Source organism: Oncorhynchus kisutch, linkage group LG12 (assembly GCF_002021735.2).
Source record: "Oncorhynchus kisutch isolate 150728-3 linkage group LG12, Okis_V2, whole genome shotgun sequence".
NCBI classification, from domain to species: Eukaryota; Metazoa; Chordata; class Actinopteri; order Salmoniformes; family Salmonidae; genus Oncorhynchus; species Oncorhynchus kisutch.
The window spans coordinates 42,590,343-42,614,296 of record NC_034185.2 but is presented as its reverse complement, the minus strand read 5'-3'; the positions used below and the strand labels follow the sequence as shown (position 1 = coordinate 42,614,296).

Sequence of the window (23,954 nt, the reverse complement as noted above, 5' to 3'; positions counted from 1 at the left end):
GGTCGCAAAGTTCAAGGGGGCCGAATACTTTCGCAAGGCACTGTACTTTAGTGATAATTGATGATAATTGTGATCATTTCTGGGGCTTGTTGAGTTGGAGGGAGGAGATGCCAAATTTATAGCCCGTGCTGTTGTGGCTTTCCTCGAGAAGTGTTGTCTTAAAAAAGAGAAACTCCTGGGGATAGGGACTGACAATGCCTCTGTTATGACGGGGATTAACAATGGGGTCCATAAAGTGCTAAAGGAGGAGTATGGCCTCAAATATCTGGTTCTTATTCGCTGTGTGTGCCACTCTCTGCAGCTTGCTGTAAGTCATGCTTCCAATGACACCATCCCCCGTAGTGTGGAGTACTTGGTACGAGAGACTTAGTGTCCTGTAAAGGTTTCTCAGTGTCTCCAAAGTGCAGGGAGGCCATATGAGACCATCAACTGTGGGGAGAAACCTTTACAGATAACCAAGGTGTGTGCCACACGTTGGCTCTCCATTGAACCCGCGGTTTCACGCATTTTGGACCAGTGGGAGGAGCTTAGGCTGCATTTCGCAGTCACCAAGTCCAGTGAACACTGCTACATGGCTGAGGTTTTATACTCCATGTACAGTGATCCTCAAAACATATTGTATCTGGCTTTCTAGAAGTCAGTGCTGGGTGAGGTACAGTTGGCCATCAAGGCTTTTGAGGGAGAGCAAGTAGATCCTCTTAATCTACTTGACAGTTACCTTTTTGAGTCAAAGGGAGCTGAGCTCCACCTTGCGCCTGAGGATGAAAACAATGTCCAAAAGCGGTGTGTAGCCTTCACCATCTCCCTCACTAATGAGTTGAGGGTGAGACTGCAGGACAACATTGAAGCATTGCAGTACATATCAGTTTTCAATGTGGAGGAAACTCTAAAGCACAATAAGAGCCCTGGAGAAATAGAAAAAAATAGCTAAGCTCCTTGGCTACTCCCCTGCAGAGATAGACAAGATTGTCCAGCAATGGCGTGCCATAATGACATAAAATACACTGGGTTTCTGGAGTGAGATTTGGAAGTTCAGGGATGCAGCTGATATCAACCCGTTTCAAGAACTTGCCATGGCTGCTGTGTCTGTTGTCCTTGCCACACTCGAATGCTGAAGTCGAGAGAGTATTCAGCCAGATGAGTGTGGTAAAAAGCAAACTTAGAAAATAATGTCCTTGCAGACCCTTAACTCCATCCTGCACATTCGATATGGACTGAAGCTGTCTGATGAGGCTTGCTATGAGCACCAGCTGCCTGATAATGTTTTGCAGCTTTTTGGGACATCAGCTGCTTACTCATTTAAGTCAGCTCCCTCAGTTGCTGAACCTGCCATAGAGAGCCTTGACCAAAGTGACGATGACCCACTGTGCGCCAGCACAGCCTGTGTGTGTGTGGAGGGGGGTCTGGGAAAAACAAAACCATTAACCTGAATTAGGGCCAGACTAGTTACCATAATTGTCTCACATTGCCATTAGGTCACGTTTGCCGGTCCCAAGCCCGGAAAAAGGAGGAGGGTTTGAATTGTGACATAAAAAATTGTGACATTGCCAATTATGCAAATTAGGTGATGACGTCATTTAGCGACTTCTAGCGACTTTTAGGACAGCCAATAGCTACTTTCATTACTGAGGAGTTGGCAACACTGGCAGAGACGTCTTGTTTCATAACAAGACACAAAGCAGACTTCTTTCAACTCCAGTGAACTGGACATAAACCCCAGCTGACAACCTCCAGTGCCGAAACAGAACGAGGGGGCGGGCAAGTAAGAGAGAGGGAGAGAGAGTTGGAGGGTGGAGAAGAGGAATAAAGTTGTTATGCACTGGAACGATTCCTCCTTGGCACAGACGTCAATTCAACATCTATTCCACGTTAGTTCAACATCATATCATTGAAATTACGTGCTCAGTCTGTCATTTTATACTAGGCTACAGGTGGACATTTCATTCCATTATAAAGAAACAATTATGCCACCACGAACCCTTAAAACTAGTGATAGAAAGTTCAATGTAAATTTCCCCATTGTGTTTAAGGCCATAACTTATTTTCTCATAGGTTGTTAACACACGACCTGTTGAATGACAACATTTAAGGCCAAACACTGCAGTTAAGGGTTTTCTTGCTGTTGGCCGGAGTAGTGTAACTTGGTATCCCTTAAAGAGAGCCCCTCTATATTGTTTTGTATGGTGTTTATTCTATACAAGAGCAAGGTAATATTGATTAGAAAGTCTTTACTTCAGCATCACTGTGTAGCATGCATACAGCTCCATTTAGTGCATAGTAAGTAATGCCTAACTTGACCCACTCGTACTGGTCTTTGTGGACCGCCTGCCCCGCCTCTCAGCGCCCAGTGCGTTACACCAATTAAAGCACAACGTGCTGTAAATGTAATGGCTTGAGGAGTGATTGTTGTTGCTTGTCAAAAACAACACAAAGATCCTCCCCTCCGATTAGTCCAGGGCAGGGGGTGGGGTGGGAGTCAGGGGTGTGTGGGAGTGAGGAGGAACTATCCTCATCATGATTAAATGGCATCCCTGGCCACGTCCTCAGAGCATGCGCAGAGCAGCTGGCTGGTGTGTTTATGGGCATACAGTGCCTTGCAAAAGTATTCACCCCCTTGGCGTTTTCCTATTTTGTTGTATTACAACCTGTAATTTAAATTGATTTTGATGTTGATTTCATGTAATGGACGTTCACAAAATAGTCCAAATTGGTGAAGTTAGTTTTTTTTTTTTAAATGCAAAAAAAAATTACAATGGAAAAGTGCCACTTGTATTCACCCCCTTTGCTATGAAGCCCCTAAATAAGATCTGGTGCAACCAATTACCTTCAGAAGTCACATAATTAGTTAGATTGCACACAGCTGGACTTAAATAAAGTGTCACATGATCTCAGTATATATACACCTGTTTTGAAAGGCCCCAGAGTCTGCAACACCACTAAGTATGGGGCACCACCAAGCCAGTGGCACTATGAAGACCAAGGACCTCACCAAACAGGTCAGAGACAAAGTTGTGGAGAAGTACTGATCAGGGTTGGGTTATAAAAAAATATCCAAAACTTTGAACATCCAACAGAGCACCATTAAATCCATTATTAAAAAATGGAAAGTATATGGCACCACAACAAACCTGCCTAGAGAGGGCTAGTTTACTTTGGGCACTCACAGACTCACAGACCAGGCAAGGAGGGCATTAATCAGAACGGCAATAAAGAGACCAAATATAACCCTGAAAGAGCTGCAAAGCTCCACAGCAGAGATTAGAGTATCTGTCCGCCGTACACTCCTCAGAGCTGGGCTTTACGGAAGAGAGGCCAGAAAAAAACTTAAACTTGCTTAAAACCTCAGCGCACGGTCTAGTTTCCTGAATTTCAGCCTGTCTGTTACTAAGGCCCAGAAGCTAGGATATGCATATAATTGGTAGAATTAGATAGAAAACACTCTGAAGTCTCTAAAACTGTTTTAAAACATTCTGAGTATTAGAGAACTGATATAGCAGAAAACCAGATGACCAATGACTTCAAATGCAATGCTATTGATAGATCTCATTTCCGCCTCCCAGATTGCAGTTCCTATGGCTTCCACTAGATGTCAAGTCTTTATACAAGGTTTTAGGATTGTTTCTTTCAAATGTTAAGAATTTGTAGTTTTTCCAAGGTGAGCGCCAGGGCAAATGTAGTCTTTTTGCGGGCGTGCTCTTCGTTCGTTTCCTTTCCTAATGAACATTGTAATCTCCGTCTAATATTATCGTTGATTTAGATATTAGACAACCTGAGGATTAATATAAAACACTGTTTGACTCGTTTGGACGAACTTTGCTGGTAACTTTTTGGAATCCTTTGTATTCATGTTGAAGGAGTGGATTATTGAATTCAATGGCGCCAACTAAATGGTGTTTTTAGGATATAAAGAACTTTATCAAACAAAATTAGCATTGTGTAGCTGGGACCCTTGGTATTGCAAACAGAGGAAGATCTTAAAGTGATTTATTTTATCGCTATTTGTTATTTTGTGACGCCTGTGCTGGTTTGGAAAATATACTAATGTGAGGCGCTGTCCTCAGACAATCGAATGCTATGCTTTTGCCGTAAAGCCTTTTTGAAATCTGACAATGCAGTTCGATTACCAAGTTTCTAAGCTTTTGGACCATGTAAGACACTTGTATTTTCATGAATGTTTAATATTACAAAAGACATGTGGGAGACTCCTAAAACATATGCAAGAACGTACTCTGGTCAGATGAGACTAAAAGTTAGCTTTTTGGCCTTCAAGGAAAACTCTATGCCTGGCGCAAACACAACACCTCTCATCACCCAAGAACACCATCATGTTTTTCATAGGCAGGGACTGGGAAACTGGTCAGGAATGATGGATGGTGCTAAATACAGGAAAAGTCTTGAGGGAAGCCTGTTTCAGTTTTCTAGAGATTTGAGACTGGGATGGAGGTTCACCTTCCAGCAGGACAATGACCCAAAGCATACTGCGAAAGCAACACTCAAGCGAGTGGTTTAAGGGGAAACATTTATATGTCTTGGAATGGCCTAGTCAAAGCCCAGGCCTCAATCCAATTGAAAATCTGTGGTATGACTTAAATTGCTGTACACCAGCGGAACCCATCCAACTTCAAGGAGCTGGAGCAGTTTTGCCTGGAAGAATGGGCAAAAGTCCCAGTGGCTAGATGTGCCAAGCTTATAGAGACATACCCCAAGAGACTTGCATCTGCAACTGCTGCAAAATATGGTTCTACAAAGTATTGACTTTGGAGGGGCGTAACAACTCTCCTCTTCGTCTGATGAGGAATAGGAATCGTCAGACCAACAAGCAGCGTGGTAAGTGTTCATCGTAAGTTTAATGAAATGAACTGAACACTGAATGACAAACAGCAAAAGAGATTGAACGAGACCGAAACAGTTCCCCCCCCCAAAAATCAATTTTAATTCCAGGTTGTAAGGCAACAGAATAGGAAAAATGCCAAGGGGGATGAATACTTTCACAAGCCACTGTATTCAATCTCAGAGCAGAGGGTGCACCCTCCTATCTACATCGATGGGAACACAGTGGAGAAGGTGGAAATCTTCAAGTTCCTTGGCGTACACGTCACTAACAAACTTAAATGGACCACCCACACAGACAGTGTGGTGAAGGCACAACACAGCCTCAACCTCAGGAGGCAGAAGAAATTTGGCTTGTCACCTAAAACCCTCAAACTTTTACAGATGCACAATTGAAAGTTTCCTGTCGGGCTGTACCACCGCCAGCAACGGAAGGCTCTCCAGAGGGTGGTGCAGTCTGCCCAACGCATTACCGGGGGCAAACTACCTGCCCTCCAGGACACCTACAGCACTTGATGGCACAGGAAGGCCAAAAAAGATCATCAAGGACATCAACCACCGGAGCCACTGCCTGTTCACCCCGCTATCATCCAGAAGGTGAGGTCAGTACAGGTGCATCAAAGCTAGGATCTAGAGACAGAAGCTGTTTTTCAATCTCAAGGCCATTAGACTGTTAAACAGCCATCACTAGCACATTAGAGGCTGCTGCCTGTAAGCATAGACTAGAAATCACTGGCCACTTTAAGGAATTTAACACTAGTCACTTTAATCATGTTTACGTGTCTGGCATTACTCATCTCATATTGTAGCAGTATTTATTAGAGGGGGGTAAAGAAAGATTTTGTTCAGGCGCCAGGCAGGTATTAACCATGCTGAAAGGAAAACAGTAGAATAGAGAGAGTACCACTACCAGACCCACAAACATCAGCAGAAGAGACTGCCTAGAGTGTAGCCTGTTTACCAGATAGCCAGTGGAGAGAAGAGAGAATACACACCATATACAACCCACATCACAGCACAGGGGTAACCCAAACAAGAATACCTCATACAATAATACTAATACTACTAATGGCAGAGCAATTCAACAGCAACTTCATACAAGAACGAACCCAGTCAGAGGATTTGCAATAATCTGTATTATTTTCTAGTGGATGAGTGCAGAGGGTATGAATGTGGGGGGTGTTCATCGACACAACAAATGCCTTAAAAATGTCCACAGTCTTCTCGGCCACATGTCATTAGTACACCTCAATACAGTTCACATAACAATACACAACTTGCAAGCAACCTCCCTTTTAACTAAAATGTCCAAATATTTCTGGCAGGGCAATAATAGTCCAGCTCTAATGAACTTCAATGGGAAGTGCATTGGAAAAATAGTCTGTTGCAGGGTAAAGCACTGGAACGATAGAGGGAAGAGAAAGAGAACAAGAGAGATCTTAGCTGTGGTCTTCAGGCGTGCAGGTGTACTGTCTGATGGTCCGATGGTTTGTTGGTTTGTATGTTAAAGCTTCGCAACAATGTTGCTACTAATCCATGCGATTCATAACGGGCGCGGTCCCAAACGAAAACAACCACGACCTAAAGCGATCACACCGATTATTGAGTTAAATACTTTATAAACTACAAACGCTGAAAACAAACTACTTCTGCAGCACACACAATCAAACTGTCGCGCCACTCAAGAGCCCCTCCCAAAGAGCTGAATGAGCCCTCTTTATTTCCTCCTTCCTTACTGCGCATGCTCTCTTAAAGTGGCAGTGCACGGTGAAGGCTCCGTGCAGATTTCGCCACAATATGTATATACGGTATTCTGTGGTATATTGGTCACTTAATGTTTACATATCTTACTTACTCATCTCATATGTAGTCTCATCTCATATGTATATACTGTATTCTATACTATTCTACTGTATCTTAGTCCGTTGCGCTCTGACATAGTTCGTCCATATGAATATAGTCTTAATTAATTCCTACTTAGATGTGTGTGTATTGGGTATATGTTGTGTATTGGGTATATGTTGTGTAATTTGTTGGATATTACTTGATAGAGATTACTGCACTGTCGGAGCTAGAAGCACAAGCATTTCGCTACACCCGCAAAAACATCTGCTAATCACGTGTATGTGACCAATAAAATGGATTTGATTTGATGGGATTTGTGGGTTTTAGTGATATAAAACAATTGCTGAGGTTGCTAAGGTTCATGAGCTGATAAAACCATATCATAAATATCCTCTTCCTTCCTCATCCTCTTCCTTCTACTCATCATCATCCTCATTGCATGGGTCAGACTAATCCTGTCTGTCCTGAATGTCTGTATGTAAATTTCACTTGTTGCTTCAGATAAGATGCAAAACTGCAATGTAACCCAACTGGTTCAAATTTCATGGAAAACGCAATTTTGCAATCTGATCTGGTCACTTATGGTATAGGGGACGGTTGCGTCCCACTTGGGCAAAAAACAGGGAAGATGCAGCGCGGCAAATTTTTAACAATTATATAAAAATCTAACTTTCATTAAATCGCACATGAAAGATACTCAATTAAAGCTACACTCGTTGTGAATCCAGCCAACATGTCAGATTTTAAAAATACTTTTTGGCGAAAGCATAAAAAGCTATTATCTGATGATCGCACAACAGTCAACAAAGAGGGTAGCATATTTCAACCCTGCAGGAGCTACACAAAACACAGAAATAAAATCTAAAACATGCATTACCTTTGACGAGCTTCTTTTGTTGGCACTCCAATATGTCCCATAAACATCACAATTGGTCCTTTTGTTCTATTAATTCCGTCCATATATATCCAAATGTCAATTTATTTGGCACGTTTGATTCAGAAAAAAAACCGCTTCCAAAAATCGCAACGTCACCACAAAATATTTCAGAAGTTGCCTATAAACTTTGCCAAAATATTTCAAACTACTTTTGTAATACAACTTTAGGTATTTTAAAACTTTAATAATCGATCAAATTGAAGACGGGTCTATCTGTGTTCAATACAGGAAGACGACAAACCATGCTACTTTTCACGTCTTGCGCACTCTCAACAGTGTTACCTAGTTCCTAGATGGCCGTACTTCTTCATAACCTCAGCCAAATTCCAAAGACTGGTGACATCCAGTGGAAGCGGTAGGAACTGAAAACCAGTTCCTAAGAAATATTGTTTGCCAACGAGAATGCACTGAACAGACAGAGACCTAAAAAAACAATCTGAGTGGTTAGTCCTCGTGGTTTTGCCTGCTACATAACTTCTGTTATATTCACAGACAAGATTCAAACAGTTTTAGAAACTTCAGTGTTTTCCATCCAAATCTACTACTAATATGCATATCTTATATTCTTGGCATGAGTAGCAGGAAGTTGAAATTGGGCATGCTATTTATCCAAAAGTGAAAATGCTGCATCCCTAGACGATCCCAAAGAGGTTAAATTGTCAAATTGTGTGGAAATGTTCCACATTCAGGTTGCTCTGAATAACAGAAAAGCTAAAAAAATAAATTGATAGCATTCAATAGACAGGATAGTGCTCTTGCACAATAACTGTAACAGGTGCAGGGGATGTGAAATAGTATCACAAGAGAACTATTCATGTTCTATTTCAAATACTGATTTAGATATCTCACTATGGGATATGACTGAGCGTGTCCACAAGCTCAAAGTAACCAATCACACAGCATCTTTTGTAGACAGCCAGGTCGAGGGGCGAATGAGGTGAGCCCCTCTCCTCCATAAAGGGAGCTACTCAAGCACCAATTTTCACCTCTCTTCCTTGCGGAATTGATTGCGTTCACAATAGGTTCTCCTCAGCTTGACTGTTCTGTTCTCAGGTGAACTGTGAGGTTAACACTGCCGAACTTCAGCTCCTGTCGATAGTTGAGTACCAATTGAAAGGTTTTTACTTTGAGAAACCTTAATTTTCTACTTGTCAGTCAGCCTCTGTCTAGCTAATGACATATGGCTAACTATCCTGTCTATTGAATGCTATCAAAATATTTGAGCTTTTCTGTTATTTAGAGCAACCTGAATGTGGAACATTTCCACACAATTTGACCATTTAACTGATCAGTTAGCCCTCGCCGCAAAGTTTCGGCTGACTAGGTTAGCACATGCCGTAAGGTTTTAGCTGACTTGGCTAACTATCTGCAAAGCAAGCTAACCACCCTAACAAAGGGCTAGCTCTCGCTGCAAGGATTAATCTAAAATAGCTAGCTAGCTACAAGCAAGCTAACCACACAAGCATTTTTGCCTGCAACAAGGTAGATCTCTTCTCTCATCTAGTTCAAACCTTCATTTACTTATAAACTAGATCTATTGTAGATCTATTGTTAGCCTCACGGCTCTACGGTCGTGGGAAGACATTTTCTCGAAGTCAAACTGCCACACACGGTCCTCTTCGGCCAACACGGTGCTAGCTACAACACGACTTAGCAGGGGTAGCTGCTATTTAGGTAATGCATCACTAGCCTCGCAGCTGTAGCTTTCCCAAACATCCCAGCTAGCTTGAACTGCAAGGCTTCTACTAGTTATCCTATGCCTAACTGAAGCCCAGAGCTTACACATTGTTTTCACAACAAGTGTTTTCAGCATATCCCTGTTCTACGCAATGGCCACTGCTGCCTCATCCCTAGACGAGTCTAGCACAGCACTCGAACGATCACGTTATTGTGTTTGTGGCTCCATGATTGCTGGGAAGGCTTTCACCTTCTGTGCATCAATTGTCTGGGAAGAGATCATGCTCGATAACCCTGAGTCCTAAGCATCGTAAATTGCTCTCTAGAGCCGGTTTGAAATGGAGGCTAAAACGCTCCACTGTTTCTACCCTGTCCCTTTCCTTTCAGCCACCGGTTGAGACAGGCTCAACCCCCCACAACCGAGCTCAGCTGGGGCGAGGTTATGGATAGCCTCGATTCCCTCTCCTCATTGTCTGACGTAGCTATGGGATGACAAGGACAGGATTCATCTCGTGGGTCTCCTAGACTTTGGACCCCGAAAGGGACCTGGGAAAAGACTCCCATCCTGCATAGTGCCCGCTAAGCAACTGCTCTGCTTACTGTAGTCCCAGCCTGCCTCAGAGAGGCTAGGAGCTCATAGGATAAGCCCCTTACGAGCAATATTCTGAGCATGCACAATATGGCACCCTCCCATGGTGGAGCCATCACTGGCGGACCACCTCCACCCCACACGCTAAACATAAGCTGACAAAATGGAGCCAGAAGAAATGGCGGCAGTTTTACGGGCGCCCAACCAATTGTGCTATTATGTGTTTTTTCTTTTTTTTGCGTTATTAGTAACTTATTTTGTACATAATGTTTCTGCAAATCCGAGCAAGGGTAGCATTCCAGGGGGACATCAGAGACTGTAACGTTCTTTGCTTCACGGAAACATGGCTCACTGGAGAGACGCTATCGGAGTCGGTGCAGCCAGCTGGTTTCTCCACGCATCGCGCCGACAGAAACAAACATCTTTCTCGTAAGAAGAGGGGCGGGGCGTATATGCTTCATGGTTAACGAGACGTGGTGTGGTCACAACAACATACAGGAACTCAAGTCCTTCTGTTCACCTGATTTAGAATTCCTCACAATCAAATGTCGACCGCATTATCTACCAAGGGAATTCTCTTCTATTACAATCACAGCCGTATATATTCCCCCCCAAGCAGACACATCGATGGCTCTGAACGAACGTTATTTGACTCTTTGCAAACTGGAATCCATACATCCTGAGGCTGAATTCATTGTAGCTGGGGATTTTAACAAGGCTAATCTGAAAACAAGACTCCCTAAATTGTATCAGCATATCGATTGCGCAACCAGGACTGGAAAAACCTTGGATCATTGCTATTCTAACTTCCGCGACGCATATAAGGCCCTGCCCCGCTCTCCTTTCGGAAAAGCTGACCATGACTCCATTTTGTTGATCCCTGCCTACAGACAGAAACTAAAACAAGAAGCTCCCGCGCTGAGGTCTGTTCAACGCTGGTCCGACCAATCTGATTCCACACTCCAAGACTGCTTCCATCACGTGGACTGGGATATGTTTCGTATTGCATCAAACAACAACATTGACGAATACGCTGATTCAGTGAGCGAGTTCATTAGAACGGGCGTTGAAGATGTCGTTCCCATAGCAACGATTAAAACATTCCCAAACCAGAAACCGTGGATTGATGGCAGCATTCGCGTGAAACTGAAAGCACAAACCACTGCTTTTAATCAGGGCAAAGTGACCGGAAACATGACCGAATACAAACAGTGTAGCTATTCCCTCCAAGGCAATCAAACAAGCTAAGCGTCAGTATAGAGACAAAGTAGAATCTCAATTCAACGGCTCAGACACGAGGTATGTGGCAGGGTCTACAGTCAATCACGGATTACAAAAAGAAAACCAGCCCCGTCACGGACCAGGATGTCTTGCTCCCAGGCAGACTAAATAACTTTTTGGCCCGCTTTGAGGACAATACAGTGCCACTGACACGGCCCGCAACCAAAACATGCGGATCTCCTTCACTGCAGCCGACGTGAGGAAAACATTTAAACGTGTTAACCCTCGCAAGGCTGCAGGCCCAGACGGAATACCCAGCCGCGCCCTAAGAGCATGCGCAACACCAGCTGGCTGGTGTGTTTACGGACATATTCAATCAATCCCTATCCCAGTCTGTTGTTCCCACATGCTTCAAGAGGGCCACCATTGTTCCAGTCCCCAAGAAAGCTAAGGTAACTTAGCTAAACGACTACCGCCCCGTAGCACTCACTTCTGTCATCATGAAGTGCTTTGAGAGACTAGTCAAGGACCATATCACCTCCACCCTACCTAACACCCTAGACCCACTCCAATTTGCTTACCGCCCAAATAGGTCCACAGACGATGCAATCTCAACCACACTGCACACTGCCCTAACCCATCTGGACAAGAGGAATACCTACGTGAGAATGCTGTTCATCGACTACAGCTCGGCATTTAACACCATAGTGCCCTCCAAGCTCGTCATCAAGCTCAAGACCCTGGGTCTCGACCCCGCCCTGTGCAACTGGGTACTGGACTTCCTGACGGGCCGCCCCCAGGTGGTGAGGGTAGGCAACAACATCTCCACCCCGCTGATCCTCAACACTGGGGCCCCACAAGGGTGCGTTCTGAGCCCTCTCCTGTACTCCCTGTTCACCCACGACTGCGTGGCCATGCACGCATCCAACTCAATCATCAAGTTTGCGGACGACACAACAGTGGTAGACTTGATTACCAACAACAACAAGACGGCCTACAGGGAGGAGGTGAGGGCCCTCGGAGTGTGGTGTCAGGAAAATAACCTCACACTCAATGTCAACAAAACTAAGGAGATTGTGGACTTCAGGAAACAGCAGAGGGAACACCCCCCTATCCACATCGATGGAACAGTAGTGGAGAGGGTAGTACGTTTTAAGTTCCTCGGTGTACACATCACATACAAACTGAATTGGTCCACCCACACAGACAGCATCGTGAAGAAGGCGCAGCAGTGCCTCTTCAACCTCAGGAGGCTGAAGAAATTCGGCTTGTCACCAAAAGCACTCACAAACTTCTACAGATGCACAATCAAGAGCATCCTGTCGGGCTGTATTACCGCCTGGTACGGCAACTGCTCCGCCCACAACCGTAAGGCTCTCCAGAGGGTAGTGAGGTCTGCACAACGCATCACCGGGGGCAAACTACCTGCCCTCCAGGACACCTACACCACCCGATGTCACAGGAAGGCCATAAAGATCATCAAGGACAACAACCACCCGAGCCACTGCCTGTTAACCCCGGTAATCATCCAGAAGGCGAGGTCAGTACAGGTGCATCAAAGCTGGGACCGAGAGACTGAAAAACAGCTTCTATCTCAAGGCCATCAGACTGTTAAACAGCCACCACTAACATTGAGTGGCTGCTACCAACACACTGACTCAACTCCAGCCACTTTAATAATGGGAATTGATGGGAAATGATGTAAAATATATCATTAGCCACTTTAAACAATGCTACCTAATATGTTTACATACCCTACATTATTCATCTCATATGTATACGTATATACTGTACTCTATCATCTACTGCATCTTTATGTAATACATGTATCACTAGCCACTTTAACTGTGCCACTTTGTTTACATACTCATCTCATATGTATATACTGTACTCAATACCATCTACTGTATCTTGCCTATGCCGCTCTGTACCATCACTCATTCATATATCTTTATGTACATATTCTTTATCCCCTTACACTTGTGTCTATAAGGTAGTAGTTTTGGAATTGTTAGCTAGATTGTTGGTTATTACTGCATTGTCGGAACTAGAAGCACAAGCATTTCGCTACACTCGCATTAACATCTGCTAACCATGTGTATGTGACAAATTAAATTTGATTTGATTTGCAATTATCTTACGAAGAAAAAAAGAGCTTCTAGATGCCAGGACAGCGATTATTTGCAAGAGGAAGTGACGCAGGTACAGAGGACAAAGAGCCAGATGCCTGGTCAGGACCCGGAAAAGGCGAGTGGGAAAGCTGCCTTTACCATCAATACTACCCGCCATCGTGCAATAATTGGACAATAAACTAGACGAGGTACACCATGAAGGTACACCATGAATATCATACCAACAGGACATCAAAAACTGTAATATCCTATGTTTCACGGAATCGTGGCGGAATGACGACATGGATATTCAGCTAGCGGGATATACGCTGCACCGGCAAGATAGAACAGCGGGGGGGGGGGGGGGGGGGGGGGGGTCTATGCATATTTGTAAACAACAGCTGGTGCACGAAATCTAAGAAAGTCTCTAGATTTTGCTCGCCTGAGGTAGAGTATATTTTGATAAATTGCAGGCCACACTACTTGCCAAGAGTTTTCAGCTATACTGGCTGTTTATTTACCACCACAGACAGATGCGGGCACTAAGACCGCACTCAGCTGCATAAGGAAATTAGCAAACAAGTAACCACGTACCCAGAGGCGGTGCTCCTTGTGGCCGGAGACTTTAATGCAGGGTTCTACCAAATTTCCATCAACATGTTAAATGTGCAACCAGAGGGGAAAAAATTCTAGATCACCTGTACTCCACACACAGAGACGGGTACAAAGCTCTCCCTCGCCCTCATTTGGTAAATCTGACCACAACTCTATCCTCCTGATTCCTGCTTACAAGCGAAAATTAAAGCAGGAAGCACCAGTGACTTGGTCTATAAAAAAGTGGTCAGATGAAGCAGGACTGTTTTGCTATCACAGACTGAAGTATGTTCCGGGATTCTTCCGATGGCATTGAGGAGTACACCACTGGCTTTATCAATAAGTGCATTGAGGACGTCGTCCCCACAGTGACTGTACGTACATACCCGAACCAGAAGCCATGGATTACAGGCAACATTCGCACTGAGCTAAAGGGTAGAGCTGCCACCTTCAAGGTGCGGGACTCTAACCCGGAAGCTTACAAGAAATCCTGCTATGCCCTGCGACGAACCGTCAAACAGGCAAAGCGTCAATACAGGGCTAAGACTGAATCATACTACACCGGCTCCAACGCCAGCAACAAGCTGGCTTTGGGGGCTCAAGACCCCCGGCTAATCAGCAGACTTCCAATACCCAGGCCAAGCCCCTGAACCAAGGCAGACCTGGAGTTAAACAGTCCTTCACTGCAGCCGCAGCAAAGTTCTGCCCTCCTAATCCCCCGAAAGGAGGCAGGTAGTGTCGGCCAACCTAAGGCTTAGCCCTATGCGGCAGAGGAGGATAGTATGCAAAGCCTCCAGCTTCCTTGCCCGATCCTCTCTCTCTGCGCTCTCTCTGCGCTCTCTCTCGCTCTCTTTCTCAGGTTTAAAATAAGCCGTCCCTCCCCCTTTTCGCCTCACGTGACCGTGTGGAGGCATGTCTACATTGGGAGAAGAACCCTATTCCCTTTGTAGCTGTCACGAATATCACCGAAGGTGGCTCCCCTTCCTGTTCGGGTGGCGCTCGGCGGTCGTCGTCGCCGGTCTACTAGCTGCCACCGATCCCTTTTTCCTTTCCGTTTTTTTTTGTCTAATTGTTTTCACCTTGGTTCCTTGTTGGGGTTTTGGGGTGGGTATTATTTAAGTTAGTTTAGCCCGCTTGTGTTTGTGCGGGCTTGTTGTCGTTGTACGTAAGAGGTGCTTTGTTTATTTGGGTTTTCGCTGTCCTGTTTATTTACCAGTGGTCCTTGGGTTGTGTTTGCGCCTGTGTTTTGGCTTCGCCCATTTTTGTACCTGTTCCTGGTTACTTTGGACATTAAAGCATTTTTCCCTTGAATCGTGTGCTCTCTGCACCTGACTCCACACCCATCACTCTTCAGACGTTACAGTAGCAGTGTTCTTTCACATGGGAAAATGGGGGATGTGCACTCTTTCCCCCAGGAGCCAGGATCAGGTATATTATAGACAGACTGGTAGTAGCAACAACCCTATTAGGGTTTTAGAGACCCTGTCCCCATTTTGTGTTATGCACCACTAGGGGTGGAAGCACCGGCACACCCTCTCAAAAGGAATTCCCTAGGTATTTTCTCTCTCCTAGGCCTGACACCCTCCGCTATAACTGAGCGAGGTTACAGGCTTATCCTCATCTTCAAGCTCCTCGATGACAAGGGTCCTGAAAATACATTTAATTTGCAGTAAATGCTTTAGCTGGCTAGATTCTTTACATCCACAGTTTCACAAAACGATAGCTTGTGTGAAAAACAGTGAACAGCACGAATTACAAATTCATTCCCATGTCATAACACTAGCTGGCTAATGTTAGCTAGTCATAACATGCTAAAGAGCCATTTCTGTAAGTTAAAAATATGCACAAACGTTTAACTAACATTCCTCTCAATTGTACATTTTTTGCTTTTTGACTCGTTATAACAGCATAACTACTTACATGTGGTTCCACTGTAATGTTTTGTCAGCCATCTTCACCCAGGGACAGGTGGCTCACGTCAAATTCGTAATTGGAACCATTCAATATGATTGGTCATGTAAAAACATTGGGACCCAAATGCATAATGAGTGCTCTATATCCCCCTTGTGGTGGTCAGGAGCAATAAAGCCATGTCGCTGGGTACCTCCTAAGTCCAGCAGTTTTTTATTTTTTTTATTTTTACCTTTATTTTACTAGGCAAGTCAGTTAAGAACAAATTCTTATTTTCAATGACGGCCTAGGAACAGTGGGTTAACTGCCTGTTCAGGGGCAGAACGACAGATTTGTACCTTGTCGGCTCGGGGATTCAAACTTGCAAACTTTCGGTTACTAGTCCAACGCTCTAACCACTAGGCTACCCTGCCGCAGTGTAAGCTCACAACTTTTAAAGGAGGAACCACTGTACTCATTAAAGGGTTTTTCTTTATTTTTACTATTTTCTACATTGTAGAAAAATAGTGATGACATCAAATCTATGAAATTACACATATGGAATCATGTAGTAACCAAAAAAGTGTTAAACAAATCAAAATATTAAATAGCCAAGCTTTGCTTTGATGACAGCTTTGCAAACTCTTGGCACTAAATTAATAGATGTTCTAAAACTTTTGAGTGGTAGTGTATGTTTTCCAAAGTGTCTGGTATGGTAATTCCTCATCAAGAATTCCATATTTGAAATGTCAAGTCAATCGGGGGATTGAGTTATTTGTGCCAGAAGGTCTTGCGCCAGAATTGAACCCAAGCCCATACGGTTGTTCTATTTGTTTGGGCTGAGTTCATTCATAACCTTAGGATACACTAGACACTTGTATATCATAGCCTAATGGAGACCAATATCTATTTTGTGTTAAGCTATTTAAAACGATGACTGTTGATGTGTACGGCTGCATTTCAGAAGACAAAAATTTACATTTGAATGTTGCAGTAATAGGGCCTATCGTTTGAGCAAGCAAGAAATAACATAATTTTGATAGCAAGCCCTGATCCCATTTTCAGCCACTCACGAGTCTCATTTGAAATTCTCTGCAAACAAAAGAGTGATCAAGTTAAGATCCGACATCTGTACAGTAGGGTTGTGTCATTTTGACGGTGCGTGTTGCTTATGCAAATCCAGTCTCCAAGACTCTAACCCGAAGCTTACAACAAATCCCGCTATGCCCTGCAACGAACCATCAAACAGGCAAAGCGTCAATACAGGGCTAAATTTAATCATACTACACCGGCTCCGATGATCGCCAGCTGTGGCAGGGCTTGCAAACTATTACAGATTACAAAGGGAAGCACAGCCGCGAGCTGCCCAGTGACACGAGACTACCAGACGAACTAAATCACTTCTATGCTCGCTTAAAGACAAGCAACACTGAGACATGCATGAGAGCATCAGCTGTTCCGGATGACTGTGTGATCATGCTCCCCTGTGGGGCCAGACGGATTACCAGGACGTGTGCTCCGGGCATTTGCTGACCAACTGGCAGGTGTCTTCACTGACATTTTCAACATGTCCCTGATTGAGTCTGCAATACCAACATGTTTCAAAGCAGACCACCATAGTCCCTGTGCCCAAGAACAAAGGCGACCTGCCTAAATGACTACAGACCCGTAGCACTCACGTCCGTAGCCATGAAGTGCTTGAAAGGCTGGTAATGGCTCACATCAACACCATTATCCCAGAAACCCTAGACCTACTACAATTTGCATACCGCCCAAACAGATCCACAGATGATGCAAACTGTATTGCACTCCACACTTCCCTTTCCCACCTGGACAAAAGGAACACCTATGTGAGAATGCTATTCATTGACTACAGCTTAGCGTTCAACACCATAGTACCCTCTAAGCTTATCACTAATCTAAGGAACCTGGGACTAAACACCTCCCTCAAACTGGATCCTGGACTTCCTGACAGGCCGCCCCCAGGTGGTGAGGGTAGGTAGCAACACATCTACCACACTGATCCTCAACACTGGAGCTCCCCAGGGGTGCGTGCTCAGTCCCCTCCTGTACTCCCTGTTCACCCACGACTGCATGGCCAGGCACAACTCCAACACCATCAATAAGTTTGCATACGACACAACAGTGGTAGGCCTGATCACCAACAACGATGAGACAGCCAATAGGGACAGCCTATAGGCCAGGTGGTGCCGGAATAACAACCTATTCCTGAACGTAACCAGGACCAAGGAAATTATTGTGGACTACAGGAAAAGGAGCACCGAGCATGCCCCCATTCTCATCGACTGGGCTGTAGTGGAGCAGGTTGAGAGCTTAAAATTCCTTGACGTCCACATCACCAACAAACTAAAATGGTCCAAACACGTGAAGAGGGCACGACAAAGCCTATTCCCCCTCAGGAAACGAAAAAGATTTGGCATGGGTCCTGAGATCCTCAAAAGGTTCTACAGCTGCAACATCGAGAGCATCCTGACCGGTTGCATCACTGCCTGGTATGGCAATTGCTCAGCTTCCGACCGCAAGGCACTTCAGAGGGTAGTGCGTACGGCCCAGTACATCACTGGGGAAAAGCTGCCTGCCATCCAGGACCTCTACACCAGGCGGTGTCAGAGGAAGACCCTAAAAATGTTTTACCCCCAAGCCATAGGACTCTTGAACATAGTTTTCATTGTGACCCCCCCCCCTTCCCAACCCCTCTTTTACGCTGCTGCTGCTTTCTGTTTATCATACAGTGCCTTGCGAAAGTATTCGGCCCCTTTGAACTTTGCGACCTTTTGCCACATTTCAGGCTTTAAACATAAAGATATAAAACTGTATTTTTTTGTGAAGAATCAACAACAAGTGGGACACAATCATGAAGTGGAACGACATTTATTGGATATTTCAAACTTTTTTTAACAAATCAAAAACTGAAAAATTGGGCGTGCAAAATTATTCAGCCCCCTTAAGTTAATATTTTGTAGCGCCACCTTTTGCTGCGATTACAGCTGTAGGTCGCTTGGGGTATGTCTCTCAGTTTTGCACATCGAGAGACTGACATTTTTTCCCATTCCTCCTTGCAAAACAGCTCAAGCTCAGTGAGGTTGGGTGGAGAGCATTTGTGAACAGCAGTTTTCAGTTCTTTCCACAGATTCTCGATTGGATTCAGGTCTGGACTTTGACTTGGCCATTCTAACACCTGGATATGTTTATTTTTGAACCATTCCATTGTAGATTTTGCTTTATGTTCTGGATCATTGTCTTGTTGGAAGACAAATCTCTGTCCCAGTCTCAGGTCTTTTGCAGATTCCATCAGGTTCTTCCAGAATGGTCCTGTATTTGGCTCCATCCATCTTCCCATCAATTTTAACCATCTTCCCTGTCCCTGCTGAAGAAAAGCAGGCCCAAACCATGATGCTGCCACCACCATGTTTGACAGTGGGGATGGTGTGTTCAGGGTGATGAGCTGTGTTGCTTTTACGCCAAACATAACATTTTGCATTGTTGCCAAAAAGTTCAATTTTGGTTTCATCTGACCAGAGCACCTTCTTCCACATGTTTGGTGTGTTTCCCAGGTGGCTTGTGGCAAACTTTAAACAACACTTTTTATGGATATCTTTAAGAAATGGCTTTCTTCTTGCCACTCTTCCATAAAGGCCAGATTTGTGCAATATACGACTGATTGTTGTCCTATGGACAACTCCCACCTCAGCTGTAGATCTCTGCAGTTCATCCAGAGTGATCATGGGCCTCTTGGCTGCATCTCTGATCAGTCTTCTCCTTGTATGAGCTGAAAGTTTAGAGGGACGGCCAGGTCTCGGTAGATTTGCAGTGGTCTGATACTCCTTCCATTTCAATATTATCGCTTGCACAGTGCTCCTTGGGATGTTTAAAGCTTGGGAAATCTTTTTGTATCCAAATCCGGCAGTGCAGGTGCATTTATACGGAGACTTGATTACACACAGGTGGATTGTATTTATCATCATTAGTCATTTAGGTCAACATTGGATCATTCAGAGATCCTCACTGAACTTCTGGAGAGAGTTTGCTGCACTGAAAGTAATATAAATATCCAATAAATGTCGTTCCACTTCATGATTGTGTCCCACTTGTTGTTGATTCTTCACAAAAAAATAGTTTTATATCTTTATGTTTGAAGCCTGAAATGTGGCAAAAGGTCGCAAAGTTCAAGGGGGCCGAATACTTTCGCAAGGCACTGTATATGCATAGTCACATTCATGTACATACTAACGAGTGCTCCCGCACATTGGCTAACCGGGTTATCTGCATTGTGTCCCACCCCCCGCTAACCCCTCTTTTTACGCTACTGCTACTCTCTGTTCATCGTATATGCATAGTCACTTTAAAACCATACATACTACCTCAATCAGTCTGACTAACCGGTGTCTGTATATAGCCTTGCTACGTTTATTTTCAAATGTATTTTTACTGTTTTATTTCTTTACTTTCCTACACACACACACCTTTTTTATTGTTTTTATTTTTATTTTTTGCACTATTGGTTAGAGTCTGTAAGTAAGCATTTCACTGTAAGGTGCACTGTTGTATTCGGCACCCGTGACAAATAATAACTGATTTGATTTAGCCTGTCACAGACACCAAGATTTAGCCTGTCACAGACACCACGCCCACAAATTGGGAAAACATTCTTTCCTATTGATCCCCATTGTAAAAGAGCCAAGTTCTTTGTCAATTAAAAAAAATAAGTATTTATTAAAAACAAAAAAAATGTTATACAGAAAAAACAACATGCCGAAAAGCTGCTGTGTACATGTTACCAGATCAAATATTATATAGAAATACAGCCTGCAAGAAGAGCAGGCTAATCGGCATGGTAGAGTGGGAAATGTGGGGACCCGGTGTCTAAGTAGACTACACCCAGCTATGTGTGTAGAAAACATTTAATCAAAGGTAAGCTTGTTTAGTATAGTCTATTTGTAACTTCACTCATTACTTGTAGCTGTATTGTCCGTTTTTGTTTGTGTTGCATTAGCTAGCTTAGTGTTCTGGACGGTAGCTAGCTAGCACTCACTCGTGGCTGCTAGCACTGCCATGAAAAGAGGCATAAGGGAAACCCTACAATATTATGTTTTTCTAAGTAGTGAGAACACTTGGGAGCAGGCAATGTTGAAACATAATCTTTGGAAATGTTGTACTTTTTCTTAAATATGAAACAAGTGGACAACAAGAAAATAGCGTTTGAAAAAGATGATGTTTTTGCTGTGAGACAATGGGGTAACGTAGGTAACCACAGGTTGTTTTCCCCACAGGCGAGGAGGGTCACGACCTTCTATCTAATACCAACTGGGATTATGGGACCTTGTATAGAGGGCTTGCAGTTGACGTACGACGCCTCCTGGCGGCCATGTTGGAAGACCACCGCATTCGTTCTTCTGACCACAACAGCCGAGTGGCTACCTCAAACTGCATGATAACAGTACCTAAAACTAGTTGATTCATCACCACGGTCATTTTCTGTAGAATTTTTGGCTGCTCTAACAAAGCAGGAAAGAGAACTGGAAAAAATATGTTTACAGATTCCCCGCAATCATGAAACACCACTGGTGAAAGCAAGATAAGACTCAAGAACTGTCAGAAAAGCTAAGAGAACGTTTTGCCCGTCAAGACCTGAACCCAGACCAGACCACCCAGACCACCCAGACCTGAACCCAGGTCTGCTATGATAATTTCATCACTGGTAAGACGAGTCTGATCGATTTCAAGTTTAGTGTAGCTGTTATGCTAACCAGGTGTTAATAACAACACTAAGTTAGCCAAAATTTGCTAGCTACTTGTAGATAGCTTGTAGTCTAGCAATTAGCATGTGAGTTTAAAGTTTTGAGGAAGCAATTTTTCACCATTAAAAATGCACCTTTTATAGTAAAGTATTGCATGCCTCTGTCATCGCATTTGCAGACAAATGTAAGCCTACTATTTATTCCAAATGTTATGAGTAGATTGGATAGTCATAATTTAGGCTATTAATAAACATGTAGTGGTTTATAGGCTATATCAGAGACATTTCCTTAGAATGGGCCTTTGATAAACATTTCATGCAATTCTACTACACGTTATATGACTGGTGTAAAGTACTTAAGTAAAAATACTTGCAAGTACTACTTAAGTAGGGTATCTGTACTTTTCTTTACTATATTTTTGACAACTTTTACTTCACTACATTCCTATATAAAATGATGTACTTTTTACTCCATACATTTTCCCTGACACCCAAAAGCACTCGTTACATTTTGAATGCGATGCGGGACAATAAATTGTCTAATTCACACACTTGTCAAGATAATATCTCTGGTCATCCCTGATACCTCTGATCTAGCGGACTCACTAAACATGCTTTGTTAGTAAATTATTTTTGAGTGTTGGAGCGTGCCCTTGGTTATCCGTAAATAAATAAAAAACAAGAAATGTATGCCATCTGGTTTGCTTAACATTAGTAATTAGAAATTATTTGTACTTTTACACTTAATTTAATTGCAAAAATATACTTAACTTTTGACACAAGTATATTTAAAACCAAATACTTTAACTTTTACTTTTTAGTATTTTACTGGGTGACTTTCACTTTTCCTTGAGTAATTTTCTATTAAGGTATCTTAACTTTTACTCAAGTATGACAATTGGGTACTTTTTCCACCACTGACTAGAGAAATTAGCAGAATCTTTTTTAAATAAAAAGGGGAGACGCAAATTGTACAATGACGTCCATATAGCCTGGAGGACACTCTTGTCTGAAAAAAAAACTCCCGTCGTTATTATATATTCATATGAAAACCAAATTATAATTGATTGAGAACTTGTTTTGTTAGAGGGAACATTAATGGACATTCAAAAAGGCCTCAATGGGATAGGACAAACTGCTAGGTTGACTATTAGTTGTTCCAGCCCAACAATAGATTGAATCTTTATGACACTAAAACAACTTTTTGAATTAAACAAAACAATTAAGAGCCCTAATAGTATAGGTGACCTGAAGAAGTGATATTCTAACATCAGGTGTGCTTTTCATTTGTTTATGTACTACTGTAGGTTCACCAGCTGACCTCTATTGAGACACCCTTTCTGACTGGATTCCCACTGTGAAGATGAGCAATGCTGCAGCAGAATCAGTTTCTACTTCTACTACTTTGTACTTTTCCAGATATGATTATACGAGATGGTTGTTACAAGCCGTGCTTTGGTAATTCTGAACGATTCTGTTGTTCCATTTGAGTAGAGCACCTTCAACTTGTCGTCAAGACAAAAGTGCCCCCTTAAACCATATGAATATATAAAATGCCATTTGGAACGTGTAAAAGACTATTGTTTACGATATCGTAAACATACTGTAATAGGCTATTTTGTTGTATGGGTGTAATGAAAAGTATTTTGTCATCTCTGCTTTCCCTAGCCCCATTGAATAAAACATATTTCTTACAGCCCAATTATTTTCTTTCTTTACAATTTTAGCACATTTAGCATAGACAATGTAATTGTTGTAGTAGTCTTAGGCAAACCATCTTCATTATCACAGTGGCACCTCCAAGTGCCACTCAGACCTTCTACAATAAAATCATCTGGCATTGAACTTGGTAGTAGTAGTTGTGTATGTGTCACGTTCACTCCCGCTATCCCTCTCTGGCACTTGACGTTGCCAGTCTCATCATTACGCACACCTGCCACCATCGTTACGCGCACCACCTCATGACACTCACCTGGGCTCAATCACCTCCCTGATGACCTCCTCTATATCTGTCCTGTGTTTTATGACTTGTGTTTCTTGTTTTCGTCCATGTGCCATTATTTATTAAATTCACTCCCTGTACTTGCTTCCCGATTCTTAGCATACACGTTGCAGTATGTTTTAAGCTAAGGATCCCATCTCCTGCTTTCAGACATTCATTTTCACCACCTAGATTACAAGGGTTGGATTTTCACGCACAAATGTCAGTACAATGATTAGCTTCATATACATTGTCTACAGGTATTGTTTTTAAATTTGAGAACATATAGCTGAATAATATGAACAAATGCCCATAAGGCTTAAAGGCGCTGCGTAGTCAATCCTTTGTCTGCATTGGCTGTGCAGCATTTACGGTGATATGGCCTCTGCAGAAGTCAGGGCATTGATACTTCTTGCGCATTACGGAGCAGCGCAGAGCTGTTGTGAAGGAAGTTGTCGAGGAAGTGAGTTTGTGTTTATACAGGACCTCCCGCCCCCACCTACAGTCAACCAAGCATGTCA

General features: G+C 43.3%; 1 long non-coding RNA gene across 1 annotated transcript; it reads left to right on the top strand.

Moving 5' to 3' along the window:
• Window positions 1-2,944: 2,944 nt before the first annotated feature.
• Window positions 2,945-23,267, top strand: LOC116376456 (uncharacterized). Its single transcript, XR_004211816.1, has 3 exons — window positions 2,945-2,996; window positions 20,986-21,413; window positions 22,760-23,267. It is a non-coding gene; the product is annotated as an uncharacterized LOC116376456 (long non-coding RNA).
• Window positions 23,268-23,954: the final 687 nt, after the last annotated feature.